Source organism: Equus quagga, chromosome 18 (assembly GCF_021613505.1).
Source record: "Equus quagga isolate Etosha38 chromosome 18, UCLA_HA_Equagga_1.0, whole genome shotgun sequence".
NCBI classification, from domain to species: domain Eukaryota; kingdom Metazoa; phylum Chordata; class Mammalia; order Perissodactyla; family Equidae; genus Equus; species Equus quagga.
Genome location: NC_060284.1, coordinates 43,006,501 through 43,024,195, shown reverse-complemented (window position 1 = coordinate 43,024,195; position 17,695 = coordinate 43,006,501). Strand labels below are relative to the sequence as shown.

General features: G+C 52.7%; 1 protein-coding gene and 1 long non-coding RNA gene across 3 annotated transcripts in view; one reads left to right on the top strand and one right to left on the bottom strand.

The window, feature by feature from the left end:
• KCND3 (potassium voltage-gated channel subfamily D member 3) overlaps positions 1-17,695 on the top strand; it is a 207,164-nt gene that overhangs the window by 25,513 nt on the left and 163,956 nt on the right. The window lies entirely within an intron of this gene.
• LOC124229765 (uncharacterized) lies at positions 9,735-13,512 on the bottom strand. Its single transcript, XR_006885983.1, has 3 exons — positions 13,500-13,512; positions 10,844-10,979; positions 9,735-10,226 (listed from the first exon to the last, which is right to left on the bottom strand). It is a non-coding gene; the product is annotated as an uncharacterized LOC124229765 (long non-coding RNA).

Here is a 17,695-nt window from a genome sequence, read left to right as displayed (position 1 = left end):
GCAGTACGGTTATAACCAGAAGGCAATTCAGAAGCCCTGACTGGTGGTGGTGGGGACAGGGGTTAAGGAGTGGGATAAGGGAGGAGTCCTCCTCTCCTTTTTTGTGGAGGACTAATTCCCTCCAAACCCCGAGACAGTGCCTCAAGGAGGGCAGTAAGGTGATCTGAGAGAAGCTGAGGTTTCACCTTGCCAGGAAACCTTTCAGAAGAGCAGAAATCCTGTGTGTGTGTTGGTGTAATGGCAGGAGAGGAGTGCCATCCGCCTGGGGTTCTGTTCAGCCACAAAAAACCATCTGGCTGGAAGGTCTCCTGTAACCTTCTTTGCATCTGGCAATGCTCCCTATCAGGAAGTCTTTCCTGAGGTCTAACCTCTGTCCCTCATGATAGGGTCCGTTCACTGCCTCACGTCAGCCCTCACCGGAGCTGGACATCTGCTAGTCAGCCCCTTTCCTCTGTGTAACACTCTTTGACACTTGGGACCTTGGTAGGGCTGTTTATTCTAATAATAATGCTAGCAAAACCCTCATATAGTGAGCCAGGCAGTGTTCTCAGTGGTCTACATTTATTAACTCAGTTGTCGTGACAGTCCTGTCAAGTAGGCATTATCATTACCTCACTTTACAGCTGAGAAAACTGAGGCACAGAGAGATTAAGTAACTCATCAAAGTTACTCAATGGCAAAGAAGGGTTTCAAACCCAGGCGTTCTGGCTCCAAAAGCCCCCTAACCACTACACTAGATTGCCACTCTCATGCTTATAATATTCTCCTTTGGGACTTATTTTCTATGACCTTCTTCTCTGCCTTTGTGGGCCTCCATATCAGTTAGCTCTTACTGCATAACAAGCCATCCCAGAAATCTAGTGGCTTAAAACATAAACATTGATTATTTCTCATGACTCTGTGGGTTGGCGGGCAGTCCTCTTGGTCTGGGCTGGCTCAGCTGGTCTGTCCAGGTAGCTGTGGCTCCACTGGGGTCAGATGGTACAGAATGGCCTCACTCACATATCTGGCGGCTGGCTCAAGATCAGCTGGAGCAACGGGGATGGGTGACACGGCTCTTGTCTCTCATCATCCAGCAGGAGAGCCCAGATCCTTCAAATGATGGCAGTCACAGAGTTCCCAGAGCTACAAGACAGGTCAAGCTCCAGCGCACAAGCACTTTTCAAACCTCTGTGTGTCTCACATTTGCTGATGTCCCAACAGCCAAAGCAAGTCACGTAGGCGAGCCCAGATTCAAGGGGTAGAGAAATAGATTCTACCTTTTGATGGGAGGACCTGCAATGTCACATTGCACAGGGGTGTGAATACAAAGGGATGGGAAGAATTGGTGGCCATTTTTGTAACCTCCCACAGGGTCCTTAGTGTGAGCTACGTGGACTCAATTTCATGGTGGGCGAGAGTGGGGAGGTATCGACAGGCTGGAGGTCCACATGGACCTCAGCCTGGTCAAAGTCCAGGTTGTTTCCATGATACCAACACACCGGCAGTGGCTTCATGTCCCTAGCTGTGGGATGTAATGGAGCCATCAGGCTGTTTTGGTCGGGGCTGGGGAAGGCTGTAAAGAGAATGGCTTTTCCTCTCTGGCGGCACTAACTTCCTCCTGTGCTGAGGCCAAAGGGGAGGAAGCCATTGGCTTGTTCATTCCTGAGAATCGTTATTGCTGCTGGCAGCTAGGCCTGGCTCCTCCAAGGAGGCCCCCACTGGAGAGAGGGGTTAGAAGGAGCATGGGCTCTGAAAGCAGACAGACCTGGGTTCCGTCCCCAGCTCTGCCACTTTCCTACAGTGTGACCAAACAGAAGTCCACCTGTGGACCTTAGTTTCTTCTTTTGGTAAATGAGGATTGCTGTGACATTTAAAAATAATGATATTTCTGAAGTGCCTGGGCCCATGCCTGGCAGGTGTGAGCGCCCAATCTTAGTCACCCTTGAGGCTTGGAGGGCCCTTGTGCCCTTGCACATGGGCGGGGATGGCCAGATGAACAGAGCTGTCACTGGTAAATAACTCTTGGCTCACCCAGAAATACCAGATGGTGTGCCAGCAGCTTGGGCCAGGGAAACGCAGGGAGAACAGAAGCGGGACTGTTGCTGCCCAAGGGCTCCACTCTGGGGGCACCACTCACCCAGGCAAGGAGGGCTCTGGTGGAGCCACTGTGTCTTAGACATGAGAAAGCTGAGACAACAGCCCCCATATTAGCCAAGCAGCAACCGTGGTGGGCCTGGAACCCAGATCACTTTCTTTCCCAGCTGATGCTCTTTCCTTCATGCCATGAGGTCCTCTAAGTCTCCCTCTGGCCTCCCTCAAAATGCCCAATTCCCTAGATCCTCATCCTACTGGATCCTCATCCGGTTCACACGCTGGGATGCAGAGCTTCAGTGTAGGGAGGAGGAGAGAAGATACACAGCGGGTACAAAGGGAGGCAGCAAGGAGGGAGCTTGGTAACTGCTGGCAGCTACCGAGGAGGAGACAGGCCTTTGCCGAGCAGCCTGTGCCCTCTGCGCTAAGCCGAAGTCAGCCCTGGCTTTCCGACACCAAGGAAACAAAAGAAAGAGTCGGCCCCATCAAACCAGCCTCCGCCCTTCCCTGGCTTGGAGCCGCCTCGAGTGAACGAGGAAACGATTATTTATCAGGGATGGTCAGGAAATTGGACACATTCAACAAAGACCAGGAAACATCGTGCCAACCAGGTCTGACGGGGGTGATGGGGCTGCTTGGAGCACAATGGCCTCACTGGCGTCAGGGTTTGCTGTCTGAAGGACAGCTGAGGACGCCTACTGCATATGTGATGAATGCAGGTGGACAGGCCCTCCGTGGCCAGCCAGAATCCTGGCTGCCGGCCCCTGGCGGGATAGTCGGGGAGGAGCAAAGTAGGCCGGCCTGTAGCCCAGGTCCCTGGGCAGAGAGCTTCGGCCTCTGCGGCGCCTCCCTCCTCCCCAGGACGAGGGTGCAGAGGCCAGGCTGACCTATCTGTGCCCCTCCCCAGGCTCCTGGGTAAACGCCCCACTGCTGGGGCGTGTGGGGGTGTAAGGCATGATCTGGGGGCCTTCCCTCCAGTGGATGGGGTTCCCCCAATCACTTGCTCACCTCACCCATTGCTGAAGCCCCAGGCTCCTCTCGGGCTCCTCGGTAAGAAGCAGAAAGGTGAGTGCTGATGGAAAGCGCTCTGAAACAGTCTGTTGTGTTCTCTCCCCTGTCTCATTCCCATCTTGGTGTGCGAAGGGGTTTGAGGGGAAGCGTCTCCCCTGGAGTTGAGGCAGCTCTGTATGTAACTGCTTATGCTTCAGCCGGGCCTCTTTCCTGGCTCAGCCTGGGGGCTCAACGTGGGATTTCTCTCCTTCCCCACCTCTGTCTCCAGGTTTCCCCAAGGATCTTGCAGGGTCTTGTACCTGAGCACTTTCTGGGCTAGAGGAGGGGGCTGCAGAGGCCCTGCTCTTGGGAGCCCTTCTGGGCCTGACCAATCCTGCAGGGAGGGGGGCACGGGCTACCCAGCCCTGGCTGATCTTTGGCCCCGGTAGTGTTCTCCTTGCCCCCCATGGCAGATCCTGTTTCTCCGTGTGGAGGGTGACCAAGGGCCGAGGGCCGAGGGCCGTGAGCTGTCCTCCTCAAGGCTGCTAAGTGGGGCTTTATCAAGCACTCTGAGGACCAGCATCCTTAGCAAGAAAGGATCTTGGGCTTTGGGGTATTTTCTCTGGGCCCAGATTTCAATCCCTAAATAGGTTTGGACTGGTAGGGCCCTGGAGGATTTGTTTGGGTTCTACTGTGAAGCCGACTCGGGTGGAGCAGACAGGTCCCAGCAGTGGGGCATGGAGGGTTTGGTCCAAGATGGGTAAGGGAGAAGTCGCTAGGACTGTGGGACCCTTTGACTATGGGGCTCTCACACCCAACCGTTTCTGCACCTCAGGGCTCTGGGGAAGGGACTCCCTCTTGGCGTTCTACTTTGTCCTGACTGTGTGCCGCAGAGCACCTGGCAGGAACAGTGATGGCACAGAAGATGCTTCTGTCCATTCGTCACAGCTGCCTGTCTCTTGGGTTTACCACCCTTCCCAGCGGTGGGTGGGGAGAGAAATAGATGTTCCCGCCCCAGCGGGCCCCAGGAAGCAGGAGTCAGTGAGAGAAGTTAAAGTGTCTGTGACTCAGTTCACGGTGGCCCCTGGAAGCTTCCAAGCCCCCATGACCTTTCAGGGTGAGAGCGGCCCCTGCCTGTTGAGGGTGGGAAGCAGTGGCTGGGGTGAGCCATCTGGAGCAGGGGGAATAAAAGGCAGACCCGGGTGGCAGGAAGGGAGGGCTGTTCACCCCAGGGTGCTTGAGGTGGAGCGTTTAAATACGGAGGAATAATTCCATCTCTCCCTCTCTGTTTATAGCTGACTTTTCCTCCTAGAAAGAAATCCTCGTCCCTTGAGTAATTACGGTGAAGAAAGCCAAGGGTTTTGTGGAGAGTTTAAAGGGAGCAGTGAGAGTGTGAAAGTGCCCTGGAAGCATGGGCCAGGCTGGCCACCATGGACTGCCCCCTTTGATACGCAGAGGCCATAACAGTGAACGCAGCACATTCTCTATTTAGACAAGTGGACAGAGTCCAGCTCTTGGAATTTCAGAACGATCACTCTGCCTAACCGTTATTCAGTCCTGCTTCCTCTATGAGTGTGCGTGTGTGAGTGTGTTTCCCTTCCTCTGTATGGATCTGTCATTGGGTGATAAAATAGAACATGATGAGTGTCATTCTAAAGCAATTACAAGCAAGATGCATAATGGCAGAGCTGGAGAACATGGCATATGGCTTCGGGCCGCTGCCATGTGAGAACTAATAGGGAGATTTTGTTACCCCCACCACCACCCTGAAAAACCAGATCCGGCTTCACGTTAAGGAAGAAAAGACCATCAAAGCCCCCCCCACAGCTGGCCAGGTGGCTGCTGGAGGCTCAAGGGTGGAGATCAAGGGCTGTCCTGTGATGCTGACTGCCAGGACAGGGCCCGACGGAGGTGGCCTGCCAGCTTCAGAGGGCATAGAAGAACGGGCAGCAATGGGAGCACCCCTGAGACCCCAAGCTGAGCAGGCTGAGCCTGGAGAGCTTCAGGGGGCTCTGGGGAGCACGGAGAGTGGAGGCTAAATGGCATCGTGTTTTTATTTCGTCCATGCTGATTCTACTGAATGAGACTCTCTTCCTTCACTCTGGCTCCAGCCGCTTCCTGCTCCCTAGTTCCCCGCAGCTCGATGCTCTGTTCATGCATCAGATTGCTAACTGAAGCTCACAGGGCCTCCAGTCGGCTCTGTTTGTCAGTGACCAACTTTTCCTCCTCTTCCTGGGGCATGGCTCTGCTTCTACCCTGGCCTCAGTGCAGGGCTCTGCAGGGGACTGGGGAGGTTTTCTGGAGCAGATTAACCAAGAGACCCCAGCAGGGAAGAGCACAGCATGGTCAGCTTAGATGTCTTTATACAGATATTCCCTAGCCCAGCCGTGTGTGTGTGTGAACGTGCACATATGTGTGTCTGTGTGTGTATGTTGGGTGGTTCGGGGATGGCCTATCTCTAGGCTGCCAAATCACTGGGCAGAACCCCCAGGGACTCAAGGCTTCTTATGCATGTCCCCTGGAAAAGTACCAGTGACCTCTGCTATACCCTGATTTGCAGAACAGTGGGGTATAGGCAGTCTGCTCTGTCCAGGATCTCCCCAGGCACGTATTCCTCAATGGGGAGGAATTTTCCTCCTCCTCCCCACCCACTGACAAGCCCTAGCAGAGAATGGCATACTTATTTTGTAAAAGGCCAGAGAATAAATATTTTAGGCTTCATGGGCCATACATTCTCTGTTGTAAATACTCACCTCTGCTGTAGTAGCACAAAAGCAGCCGTAGACCATAGGTAAAGGAACGAGCATGGCTGTGTTCCCATTTTATTATGAAAACAGGAGATGGGCCGATTTGGTCCAAGAACCATGGTTTCATAAAGAGTGGAGGGCAGGAGCCTGACACCAGGGCTTGCCCTCTGCAGATACCCTCCTTTTTTCTGGGCCCAAGAAATGTCTTGCTTTAAAATGAAAACTTAGCAATAGCTCTTCCATGCCCCCTTCCTGGTGCATATATGCACATACCCTTTTTTCACTTAGAATCATACCGCTGTAGAACTTGGAGCTGCAAAGGTCATTTTGTTCCACCCACTCATTTTATAGATGAGAAAAACTAAGGCATAGAGAAGTTAAGCTACTTTCCCACGACCATCCTGCTAGTTGGTCGCAGAGGTGGGATCAGGCAGAGCCCGGCAACTTCAGGGCAGCGTTTTCCTATCTACCATACTGCCTTGTCCCCAGCCCATCACATGGGTAGAGTAGACAGAAGAAAACAGCACCGAGCACCAAGGAATCACAGCCTGGGCTAAGCAGCGGCACTGTGTGTGTTAGTGGTTGTGGGGGCCTCTGGGGAGTTGGGGAGAAGTCCTGGCGAAAGAACTCTGCTGCTTTCTTGGAAGTGACTCTGGTAGGCATCAAGTGGGGAGGAGGAGGGTGTTCTGCCTGGGGCTTTTTTACCAGTATAAAAATATGTTGGGCAGAAGGAACATCATAATCAATGTGCTTTGTTCTGGATGCCCGCCCTCTTATCGTGACCCTGGGATTTGGAGGCCCCAGGCCCATCCTCTCATCCTCTCTTAGACATAGAATTGAGAATAGCAAAACCAGATTGGTTATACTTTCTTTAAGAAGAGGAGGAGGAAGGGCCAACCCTAGTTGTGAGTTTGTTTCTTCTCTGGAGACTTTTAACAGGATCTTCACTTGTCTGGGACTCAGTTTCCCTAATGGTGTAATAGGCAGGTGTCCAGGAATAGAAGGGAGAGGCAGGGATATTGTCCTCATTGCAAAAGGAGGGGAAAACTCAGGTCCTGAGGGGCCCAGGAGGAGAGGCCAGGTGTCTTGCTTCCTGAGGTCTCTGCCTGGCCCTCCCTTGGGAAGCTGAGTGCTCCAGTGAGTCAACCGTGGTTTCAGCTGGCGTGGCAGTGGTGGGGGGAGGGTTGGGAAAATGAACTGAACCCGAGCCTGGTGTTTGACTGCACCTGCCCTTGAAATTAGGAATGCTGCGTGTCAGGAAGAGAAAAGTGGGACTCGAGAGCCCAGGCCAGGCCTGGAAACACTCCCGGAGGATGCTGAGCTCACAGCCCAGACCCTCCAATCAATAGGGCATGGCTATTTATAGCATCAGCCCGAGAGAAACTTAATTATGATCAAAAGGAGCTATTTAATACCGTGCTTGCTGAAGACGCAACCTCTTGTCAGTGAAAATTAATCAGCGGCTGCTGTGGGCTCCTGCCCCCTCAGGCTCCGGAACTGGGGAGGTGCCTGGCGGGAGCTGGGGCACCGGCCACCCCAGGAGCGCTCATGATATTGATGCCCTCGCAGAGTCATCTGACGTGCGCTGGTCTCTCCCAGGGCTCCAGATGCTGGGGGGTGAGGGTCCTGGATGCCAGCAGGGTGGGAGGGAAGGTTAAGGTGAAGGGATTGGTGACTCAGCTCAAGTCCAGTCTCTCCGTCAGAGCGCTCCCTGACTACTCCAGCCCACAGGTATCTCCCTCCTCTCAGGCCTCCTGCAGCATTTACAGTCTGTCCTACATATTTTATTCTCTGGTTGGGACTCCATAGCCACCTCCTAGCTGGGTGGCTTTAAGCTTCAGTTTCCTCATCTGTAAATTAGAGATAATAGCCCCTTCTTCACAGGGTGGTTATGAGGATTAAAGTGAGTTACCACCTTGTAACTCACTTAGAACTGAGCCTGGCACATGGCAAGCACTCAAATGCTGGTCGCTGTGACCCCCACCACTACTGTACTTGTGTGTTAGTAACGTCGTCTCCCTAGCCAGACTGGGTTTCTTGAGGGCAGAAATGGTACTTGAGGTGACCTCCCTCGGTGCTTAGCACAGTGCTGGCCATGTAGAGGGTGTTTAATAAATGTTGGCTCTTTACCCATCTGATTCGAAAGCTAAAGGAATTCATTCTTTCATTCATTTATTCTAAAAACCCGTATTGAGCCCTTATGTGTCAGGCCTCTTTCTGGACACTGAAGATAGGAAAATCATTCAACACAGATGAACTTTCCGTTGGGCTGCTCGCTGCCTAGTGAGGGAAACACGTGTGTAAACGGATCACTGGGATGCAGGGTGAAAGCAGGACCTGCAGTGTGGCGCAGAGCCTGCAGGAGCGCGGAGGAGGGGTGATTTAACCTTCCGGTTGTGCCGCGGAGGCCCAGGAGTAGATGGTGTTTGTAGGGTAGGGCTTGAAGGATCAGGACAGGACGTGGCGTATGGGGGTTCTAGGTGGAGGGAGGGCTATGCGCAGAGAAAGGCCTGGAGTTGTGAAAGAGTGTTCACATCATCCGTGAAAATCTTGACCAGAACCTGAGGACAACCGCAGGGCCACCGCCAGATGCTTCTGTCCAGGCTCACAACAAAGGCAGAACTGGAGGGATGGATCAGTGAGAGAGGAGGAGGGCGCATCTCACGAACAGCCTCTCTCTCTGTAAGTGCTTCGGCTCAAAGTACATAAACCAGTATCTTCCCTGGGGCAACCAAAGGAAAGGCCCCGAATCATGGATTTGGATTGGAAACCCAGAAGAGAGGGATGAAATTCTGAACGAAGGAGCTGGAGGAGAAGTCTAGGGTCTCCTGCTTGAGACAAAAATGGAAAATTAAAGAGATTCTCACTTCTGCAATGACCAACCCTGCAAGAAGTCATATGGGAAGGTGGTTAGGACATGGGCCCTGGAGTCAGGGCGCCTGGGCTTGAGTCCCAGCCCTGGCTCTTGGGAGAGTAGAGGACATTGAACAAGCGCGCCCCCTCCTAAGATGAGAAAACAGCTTCACTTCATCTTCGCTGTCCCTGTGAATTTATTCAGTGGAGCCAATTCTTCTGCTGCCCTGGATGAAAACTGGGCTAAGTCCCATGACTTTCCAGGTCATTTTTAGGTAACACAAACAGCCTCAGTTCCATAATCACTGTGTCCAGGTCAGTCCAATAATCACAGCTTTAAACTCCACCTAAAGTTAAGATGTCTCCGGGCCCCTGGCCCGCCTGCCACTGCGGGGATGGGGGTGGAGGGCACCGTTGGCTTCTTTTCTCTTTCCCTTCTCTATCAGTCAGGGTCTGACAGGAAGCAAAAGGTTCTCAAAAGCTGGAAAGTTGAGGGGAGTTTCATAAAAGGGCTGTTTACAAAGGTGTCAGCAGGGTTAGGGTTGCAGACCACCCCAGGGCCTGCAGGGACAAGGGGAAGGAGAAGTTACTAGAACTAAGAGAAGGGAGCCATATGGTAGGGCCACTTGAGGGGGCTGCCATCTTCAGGATGGGGGGCAGCAGCCCACGGTGACCCGGTAGGGCAGGGAGAGAGGGAATGCTCGCCCCTCACCCACCAGGCTTGTTAGCCCACAGCGCCTCTCATTGGAGGGCAAGGGGGCCCATTGATGCCATCCACGGAGGTCGGCCTCCCGGGAGCCAGGAAAGGGTAGACAGGGGATCTGGGGGGCAGAGGAAAGCCCCTCCTAGGGCTCCTCTCTCCTCCCAGTTTGGAACAGTGGAAAGGGAGGACAGGGGGCAGGGCGTGGAAGTTCTTCCTTGAGTTCTCTGGGCCCAGCTGATGTATAAAGCTGAACCTTTCCCGTGGGGGGCGCTTTAGGGGTTCTTCAGAGACCCTTGCCCGACCTGGCCACTGGGGAGCCCCTGCATTTCCCCTGATGTGTGTGATGTCCTCTCCTTGATTGTGCTCAACTGCCTGCTCAGCCCAGAGCATTGGGCAGGCCCTCCACTTCCCCCCTGTGGCCCCTGCCCTCCGGGCAGCCTTCCAGTCTGGCTTTCTCCCAGGGGTGGTCCACTCCAGCCCCCAGGAAACCCTCCTTTGCCTGAAAAACAAGGAGTGCCCTCTGAAGCCACTTTCCTTTGCTCCACCAACCGAGCTGCCAGTGAGCGCATACATCACTTTCCCTTTAGATTATTTGGACATGAATCAGACACAATGTCTCCCAAGTGCAGAGGACCCGTGAAAACTCTCTGGGAGGTCTCCTTAAAGCCCCTCCCTCTAGGCTTGACCTGAAAGGGGAGCACTCGAAGCACACAGTCGCTGTCCTCTCTGATCCTCTGCCAGCCTCCAAAACCTGCTTGTTCTCTCCAGCCTCACCGATGGGTGGGTGGGTGGGCGCAGCTTCTGCGTGGTGGCCTTACACTTCACTGGAAAATGATATTGGTGTAGAGCCTCATCTGAAACTGAGATTAAAGCAGTCCACCATCAGTTACACCAGCTTTGTGACACTGAAAAGTTACTTAGCCCCTCTGTGCTCGAGTACCTCATCTATACAGTGGGGATAACAGTACCTCACCAGGTTTCGTAAGAATTTAATGAGTTTCTTCCTATAAAGCATTTAGATAATGCCTGGACTATAGTAAGTGCTCAATAAAATGTTGTGGTTGATCTTTTATTATCTTCTTTTGCATATGATTGGGAGATGGCTTGGGGGAAGCATCTCTTTCTGCAAGAAGAAGAGCTGAGGGGAGGGAGCCCGAGGGCCCCTCTTCCCTCCTCTCTTGCTGGCCTTTCAAGCCCAGTGAGCATGGTTGGGAGATACTGGGCCCCTGAGCCAAGAGAAGGAGGCAAGTGTGAAAGTTTCTGGGTTCTCTCATATTCAGCATTAAGAGTAACCTTGGGCTGGCTTTGGTCCAGCATTCAGCATCTCCCTCTGGGAAGGAGTGAGTTTTCCCCTGCCCTGGACATGTGGATGGGAGAAGCCAAGAGGGGTGTTCCCTCCTTTCCACCCACCTTGGCTGTGGGGGGAGCAGGAAGGCAGGGAAGTGGCAGCTGAGCCCCAGAAATGCCTTACCCTTACCTGGATGCCAGAAGCTGCAAGCTCTGATACAAGATGGTGAAGCATGAGCTGGGCCAAGATGAATCACCCTGTTGGGGCCGTCCCAGGCCACGAGTCCCCCTGAGCTTGCCACAGGGTTTCCTTCTCTTCTTAGACCCTACACGGTAGAGACAGAGGCAGAGGGAGAGGGCGAGGGCACCTGTGTTTGTGGAAGAGGCTCCTGAGTCAGCCCTGCCCTGCGAGGGTGGGGTCGGGAGTGAGGCCAGGACCCTTTTGAAAGCAAAGACTCCCAGACACGCAGCAAGCAGCCACCTCCTAAGAGTCTGCAGGAGGCTGTTGTTTCCCCAGGCCAGGCTGAGAGCAGCTTTCAGCTCTCTGTGTCTCCTGACTCCTTCTGGCTGACTCCCAGAGGCTAGAGACAGGGGTCCCATCCTGTTGATGGACCCAAGTATGCTTTCAGAAGATTCCACGGTTCCAAAGGCTAAGTATGGGCCTGGGTGCAGGTGAGCCCTGGCTGATGGCCTCTCCAGCTCGGCAGTGTTTTGTCAGGAATCTCAGTGTTTCCCCAAGGACATTCATGCCTCCTGGCTTTCATGTTGTTCCTGGGCTCTGAGACAGTCTTCTCCCCAACAGATTCCCTGCTGTCTTTCTGGAGGCACCTGTGCTCTTTAACGGGTCTTCCCCGACTCTCTTTGCTCCTGCTTCTCCATCCTCCCACCCTACAGCCTGGGGTTTTCCTGTGGAGCTTTTCCCTGGGTCTCTGTCCAGATGTCACCTCCTCAAGAGACCTTCCCGGATGGCCCTATGGACGCTAGCCTAACTCCAACCCTGCTGTTTTTCTTCTTAGTGCTCATCATCACCTGGCATGATTTTACATGTCTATTTGAATATTGTCTGGCTCCCTCTTTTATGTAGAATGTGAACTCCACAGGTGCTGGGCACTTTGTTCTCCACTGTATCTTTAACACCTTGGCCGGTGCCTGGCATGTAGAAGGCCCTCAGTAGACATTTGTTAAATGATGAATGAATGAGCAAATGAATGAATGAATGAATGGTGCCCTGCTCCTCATCCCTTGGATGTTCCCACACTTAGGGTAGTTGATACAGATGCCATCTTCACCCCACCCACCCATCCAACCCCTGCCGTACATGTATCTACTCCCCTTCTGATTATAAGTGGCTCCAAATTCTACAGAAATTGGGGGCTCATAGACTATGTCAGCCATAGAAACTGATGGACAGGAGGTGCAGTGAGACTGGGCTGTGGGCAAAGTGGATGGACTGTGGACTCTGACTGATGTGACCTGAGTTCTGTCTGGGCCACTCACTGGCGATATGACCTTGAGCAAGTTACTTGAGCCTGTGGTTGTAAACAGTGGATGCAAGCAAAGGATCTGGTACAGTCCCTGCACATAGTAGGTGATCAATAAAGGCAATCTGTTGTGACTGTGCGTCTTTCCTAAGCTGCAGTGATTGGGCAGAACAACGATCACAATGTGTCCTGCCTCCAGGCCAGAGACTTGGGGTTTTCTTTGCCGCTAATTCTGCCACCCCTAGAGTTCTCGCCATAAAGCCTTGCCACCGTTCCCTTCAAATGGCCTCAAGGAAGAGCTGTTCCTCGTGGCTCCTGCAGCCAGTGCTCCGGGCCAGGCCCTCCCCTCTCCTACCTGAGCTTTCTGCACTGCTGCCCTCGCATGCTCTCGTAAAATTCACCTTTGCTCGCCTGCTTCTCAAGGCCCTCCTTGTTCTGTCCTGCTCTCACTGTGCACTCCTGTGCCGCAGTCTGACATCCCTCCGTTCAATAACTAATCCAGTCGGCACTTGTAAGGCACCTGCTGGGCACCAGGCACAGTGCTGGGGGCTGGGTCCAGGGGACAGCATGATGAAATGTCTGTCCTCAGGGAGTTTGCAGTCCGGCTGGGGATGCAGACGTGCATGGTGATCCAGTGCGGGGAGTAAATGAGATGACAGGGGTGAGCAGAAGGCAGTGTTGTCAAACAGCGGGTTACCAGCCCATTAGTGGGTCATGAAATTAACTTAGTGGGTCACGACCAGCGTTTAAAAAAATTAAATAGAACGGAATAGAAATATCACAGAATGATATTATGGAATCACACCCATTAGAAAAGTGTTTCTTTAAAGCTTTTGTTTCCATTTTACATATTGATGTGTGTATAAGTGTGTGTGTGATGTAAACTATATTTCTTATTTTGGGTCATAGTAAAAATATTTAGAAAACACTAACATAAGGTCTATGGGCACACCCATCTTTGGGAAGCAGGAAGAGCTTTTTGAGGGAATGACATCTAAAAAAGACCAGAAGTACTAGGAAAGTCCATCAAACAAAAGGGGAGGAAGAAAGGAGCCTGTTCTAGGCAGAAGGAATCCCATGAAAACGCCAGAGTGGGAAAAGGAGGGAGGAGAGAACAAGCAAAGAGAGTTATTTTTAATTGTCCCACAAGTAAAACAAGTGTTTCTTGCCTCCTGCCTTTCCCTGCGTGTCCTCTCCTCTCTCCTCTCCAAGTTCCCTCCCCCTTATCTCTTCCCAGCCCAGACGAAGGCCCTGCCTCCGGCACTTCCCTCCGAGTGTCCTCAGTCCCTTGGTATCCAGCCCTTGATGCTCTGTGTTTCCTGCATCACTGTCCAGTTTTAGAATCTACAGTTCATTTTCACTCACAGTGTCTCCTTGGATTGTCCCCATGGCCATGTAAGGTCAGTGAGACATGTCATATTGTCTCCATTTTACAGAAGGGAAACCAAGGCACAGGGAGGTCCAGCGCAGGCCCAGGCTCACCCAGCTGTGAATGACAGAGTCAGCATTGTCTCTGAATTTTCTGCTCCAAGACAAAAGCTTTTTAATTTTTATCCTCTTGGACCTTGGGGATATGATGCTCATACCAACCCTTCCCCCCAAATGTGAGCCCCTCTGGGACGAAGGCCGCATCTTACACTTGTGCATCTCCCACAAACCTAGACACCCGGAATGAGATCTGGAAATTCTTGTTGTGACTTCCCTCCCACACTGGAACATGACATTAGGCCCCAAGGAAAGGGCCACTGCCGTATCAAACCCTCTTCCTTTTTTATTTTCTTCTCCATTTGTGCTTGCCTCTCTTCTCTGCTTTCTCCTCCTCCTCGCCTTCCAGAGTCCCTTTCCCTGGGCTCTGGGCCCCCCCTCGTCTCTCCCCTCTCCTCTTCCTCCCCTGCCCACCCGTCCCCTCTCCTGCAACACACACTCAGCCCTGGATCAGCACCAGGGAGGCCAGTTCCCAGAGGAGGGAGAGCAGAAAGGACTCAGGCCAGACTCTCAGCTAACTGGTCTGAGGGTTTTTAAGCCTCTCTGAGAAAAGCCCTGCTCAGCGGGATGGAAACTCTCTCCAGCCCGGAGGAAAAAATGAAATAAGTGCAAGAACTAGCAGGAGAGCCCAACGGGCTGTGGGGAGTGGCAGAAGTAAATCGTATCCTTCAGTGTGGGCCAGAGTCTCGTGCCCCTCCTGGCGTCTCCCTGGAGGCTGGCTCTCTGCCCTGATGAATCACGGGCTCCGTGGGGACAGTGATCTGTTTGCTGCTAAGCGCTCATCAGTGGCTGCTTTTCCAGGCGCTGGAGCCATTTACAGATGGAAACAGCACTCATCTCCGGCAGAGGAGCCCCATGCCCAGCCCCAGCCCTGTGCTTTGAAATAGATCTTTCTGTAGAGGTCGGGCAGGTGAGAGGCACAGGTCACACACATGGCAGAGGGCAAGCCATTTGTCCAGTGGGCATGGTGGGGCCGCCTCCCCAGGGCAGGCAGTCCGGACTGGCCTTGGTCATCCTTCACTACTAGGAACTCACTAAACGTTTCTGGAAGAAATGAGTGGTGGCCGAACAAGGTTCCCCGGAGGTCAGGCTGATACTTCCTGTCCTTCCTCACTTCTTCCCATCTGCTCACCTGCCCCCCTCACATACAAACGCATGCACTCAGTCCCCACTGGAGAAGTGCCGTCATACCCAAGACAAGGGTTACAAGGCAAAACAAAATAATACAAGCAAATAACCAAAAAAGCGAATCACATTATATTATCCCAGCCCAGATGTCATAAGTCCCTGTGACAGTTCTTAGACAGCTGGTCTACCAGAGGTCATTTGTCAGCCGTTATGAGAATATATGGAGTTCCTCCAAACCTTAGCATTCTCCTTGCAAGCCCCAGACAGAGGAAGGAAAGCCCCCACAATGAGCACCTCTTCTCCTATTAGCTCTCTGATAATGCCATGACCTCACAGAGTATTGCGTCAAGAACACGTGATCTCATCTGTCTGAACACTGGGCTTTGATTCCTGGTCTCACCGATTTCTAGCTGTGTGATTTAGGGCAAGTCACTTAACCTCTCTGCATCTTAATTTCTTCATCTATTAAACGAGAATAATAAAAATACAGTTATCACAGGACTGAAGTGAGAATTGAGATGACGTTTGAGAAAGCGTGTTATAAACTTTAAAGCACTGTACAAATGTTTTTTTAAGTATTGCTTGTCTCTCCTGCTGGAATGTAAGCTCCTGAGGGCAGGAACCTTGGTTTTTTAGCTACTTTATCCCCAGCACCTAGAATGATTCATGGCACATAGTAATCACTCACGTGTTGAGTAAATTAATAACTGAATGACTGGTTATCCAGAAGACAGGAATTGAGCAAGTCGCCTCACTCATCTAGAACACAGCCCAATCGCCCTCTGAGAAAACAGGACTCATCCTCCGTGTGCCGTTGTATCTGCAGAGTTCATGACTCATACAGTCCTACCTGACATATTTGTTATCAATTGGTTGACTGAATGCACGAATCTGCCAGTAAACAGCTGTCTGCTTGGCCTGCCTATCCAGTGGGGTCCCCATGACTTGCATCCTTTGCAGGCTGGGGAGTGGGGACGGAGAACAGCTCCGACAGTATGTGGATAAGCCCTTTGCAAACATGAAGAGCAATATGACCTTCTGAGTCCTCGCTTCTCAGTATTTAATAATAATCTGCCAGTCTCTGGGAGCATTACAAGGAGGATGTGTTGTTCTCAGTCAGGGGAAGTAAGATAAGGAGGAAAGAGGCATGCACTAAGTCAGAGGGACCAGGGGATGGGGTGAGCCCCAGCTAGCCCCCGCGCTGGAGGCCTTGACTGGTCGCCAGGAAAAGTCTGGTTGCCTTTCTCTAATGACGGTGAGAAGGACTCAGACAACCTCTCTCCCATCTTCTTTACCCAACAAGGACCACAGGGAGAACCGACTCCGCTCCCAGTCCCGAGCCCACTGCCGTGGGGTATGTGGAACGGTGGCTCGCAGCTCTGCTCAGTTTCTGTCTGGAATATCTTCCCCCTCGTCCACCACTGGACCACCAACTCAGATCAGGGGTTGTGGAGCCCTTCCTGACCATCCCCGGTGCTCCCTGCCCTCACATGCACACCCCACACACGACATTTGTGTGTCTCCTTTGTGTCCCCACTGCACTCTCAGCGTGGGTCCACCACAGCCTCCAAAACACTTTGTTTCACTTTATTGACTCCATGGGGTAGCTGAACTGATAATTTATTAAGAATAACAGCTACCATATATTGAGGACCTACTATGTGTCAAGCACTGGGCCTGGAGCTGTACACATACTAGTACATTTAATCCTCGCAACACCAGTGAAGTGAGTGGTATTCTCCTCTTTTCTCAGATGAGAAAACTGAGGCTTGTCCAAGGTCACAGAACCAGTAAGTGAAGTGGTGGAGCCAGGATTTAAGCCGAGTTCATCTGACACCAAAACCCATGTTCCTCGTGTCACTCGTACACCTCAAGAGAGGCCGAGGGACCTGCGAGCCAAAGCCTCAGACCCCCGGAGCCTCAGAGTTCTGAGGAAGTGAGGAAGGGGCAAAGCTGAGACCTGGATGAGGGCTGAATTATTTTTGTACAAATAGCCTCCCTGGTTCAGCCAGCACAGTTTCCGAGCTCCTCATTCCACTTGGGCTCGGGATTACCAGCCATGACCTTGACATGCTTTTAATCTTCTCTGAGCCTCAGTTGGCCCATCTGTGAAATGGGTAATAAGAGCACCTGCTTCACGGGATTGTTGTGAAGATTAAAGTGGGCAGATCTATGTGTCGATCTCTCAGTACAGTATCTAGAACTGGCAGTACTCCCTTGTAGAATAACCCTGGAAGGACCCATGGGATATGCCCTTCACCTTGAAGGCTGACCCATGTGTCCTAGACTGCTCCAGTCATCCAGTGTGAATCTGTCTTCTGTGAATCTCCCTAGAAATCCCTCCCATACCACCCAAACCTCACAAGGCCGCTACATATGGTTGAGCCAGTGTGCCTTGCAAAAGGGCACCAGGACGGGGGCAAGTGGGGGCCAGTGTCCACCCTGGTGGCAGGTATCTTGTTCTGATGTGCACAGAGAGGCCAGCAGCGCCCTGCTATGTACAGAGTGCTGGCTGTGCCCTGTGGTGCTGCCTTTCACTCATCCTGAGCCAACTTCTGTTCCGCACAGGGATGCCCAGCGTGTGTGGGTGGGAGGGGCTGCTTTGGTTCAGGACTCAGCCCACCACTGCTCCTTTCTCCCTCCCTCCTTCTCTTCCTTCCACAAAACCTGTTGAGGACCTACTATGTGTCAGACACGGTGCTGGCACAGGATGAGACCTGGCCCCGTCATCATGGTGCTCACTGTTGAGTCGCGCGGTGGAGGCAGGCCCGCAGACAGCTGACAGCACAGCATGCAGTGTGCAGAGGCCCAGGCAGGCCGGGCAGGGCACTGCGGAGCGCGGAGCTCACTGCTACCTGCGTTGTGGGGCTCACCCTGGGCCTCCGGCAATGGTAATGGCTGAAATACCCATATTTGTTTTCACTTCCTTCCCCTTGGAGCATTATCAC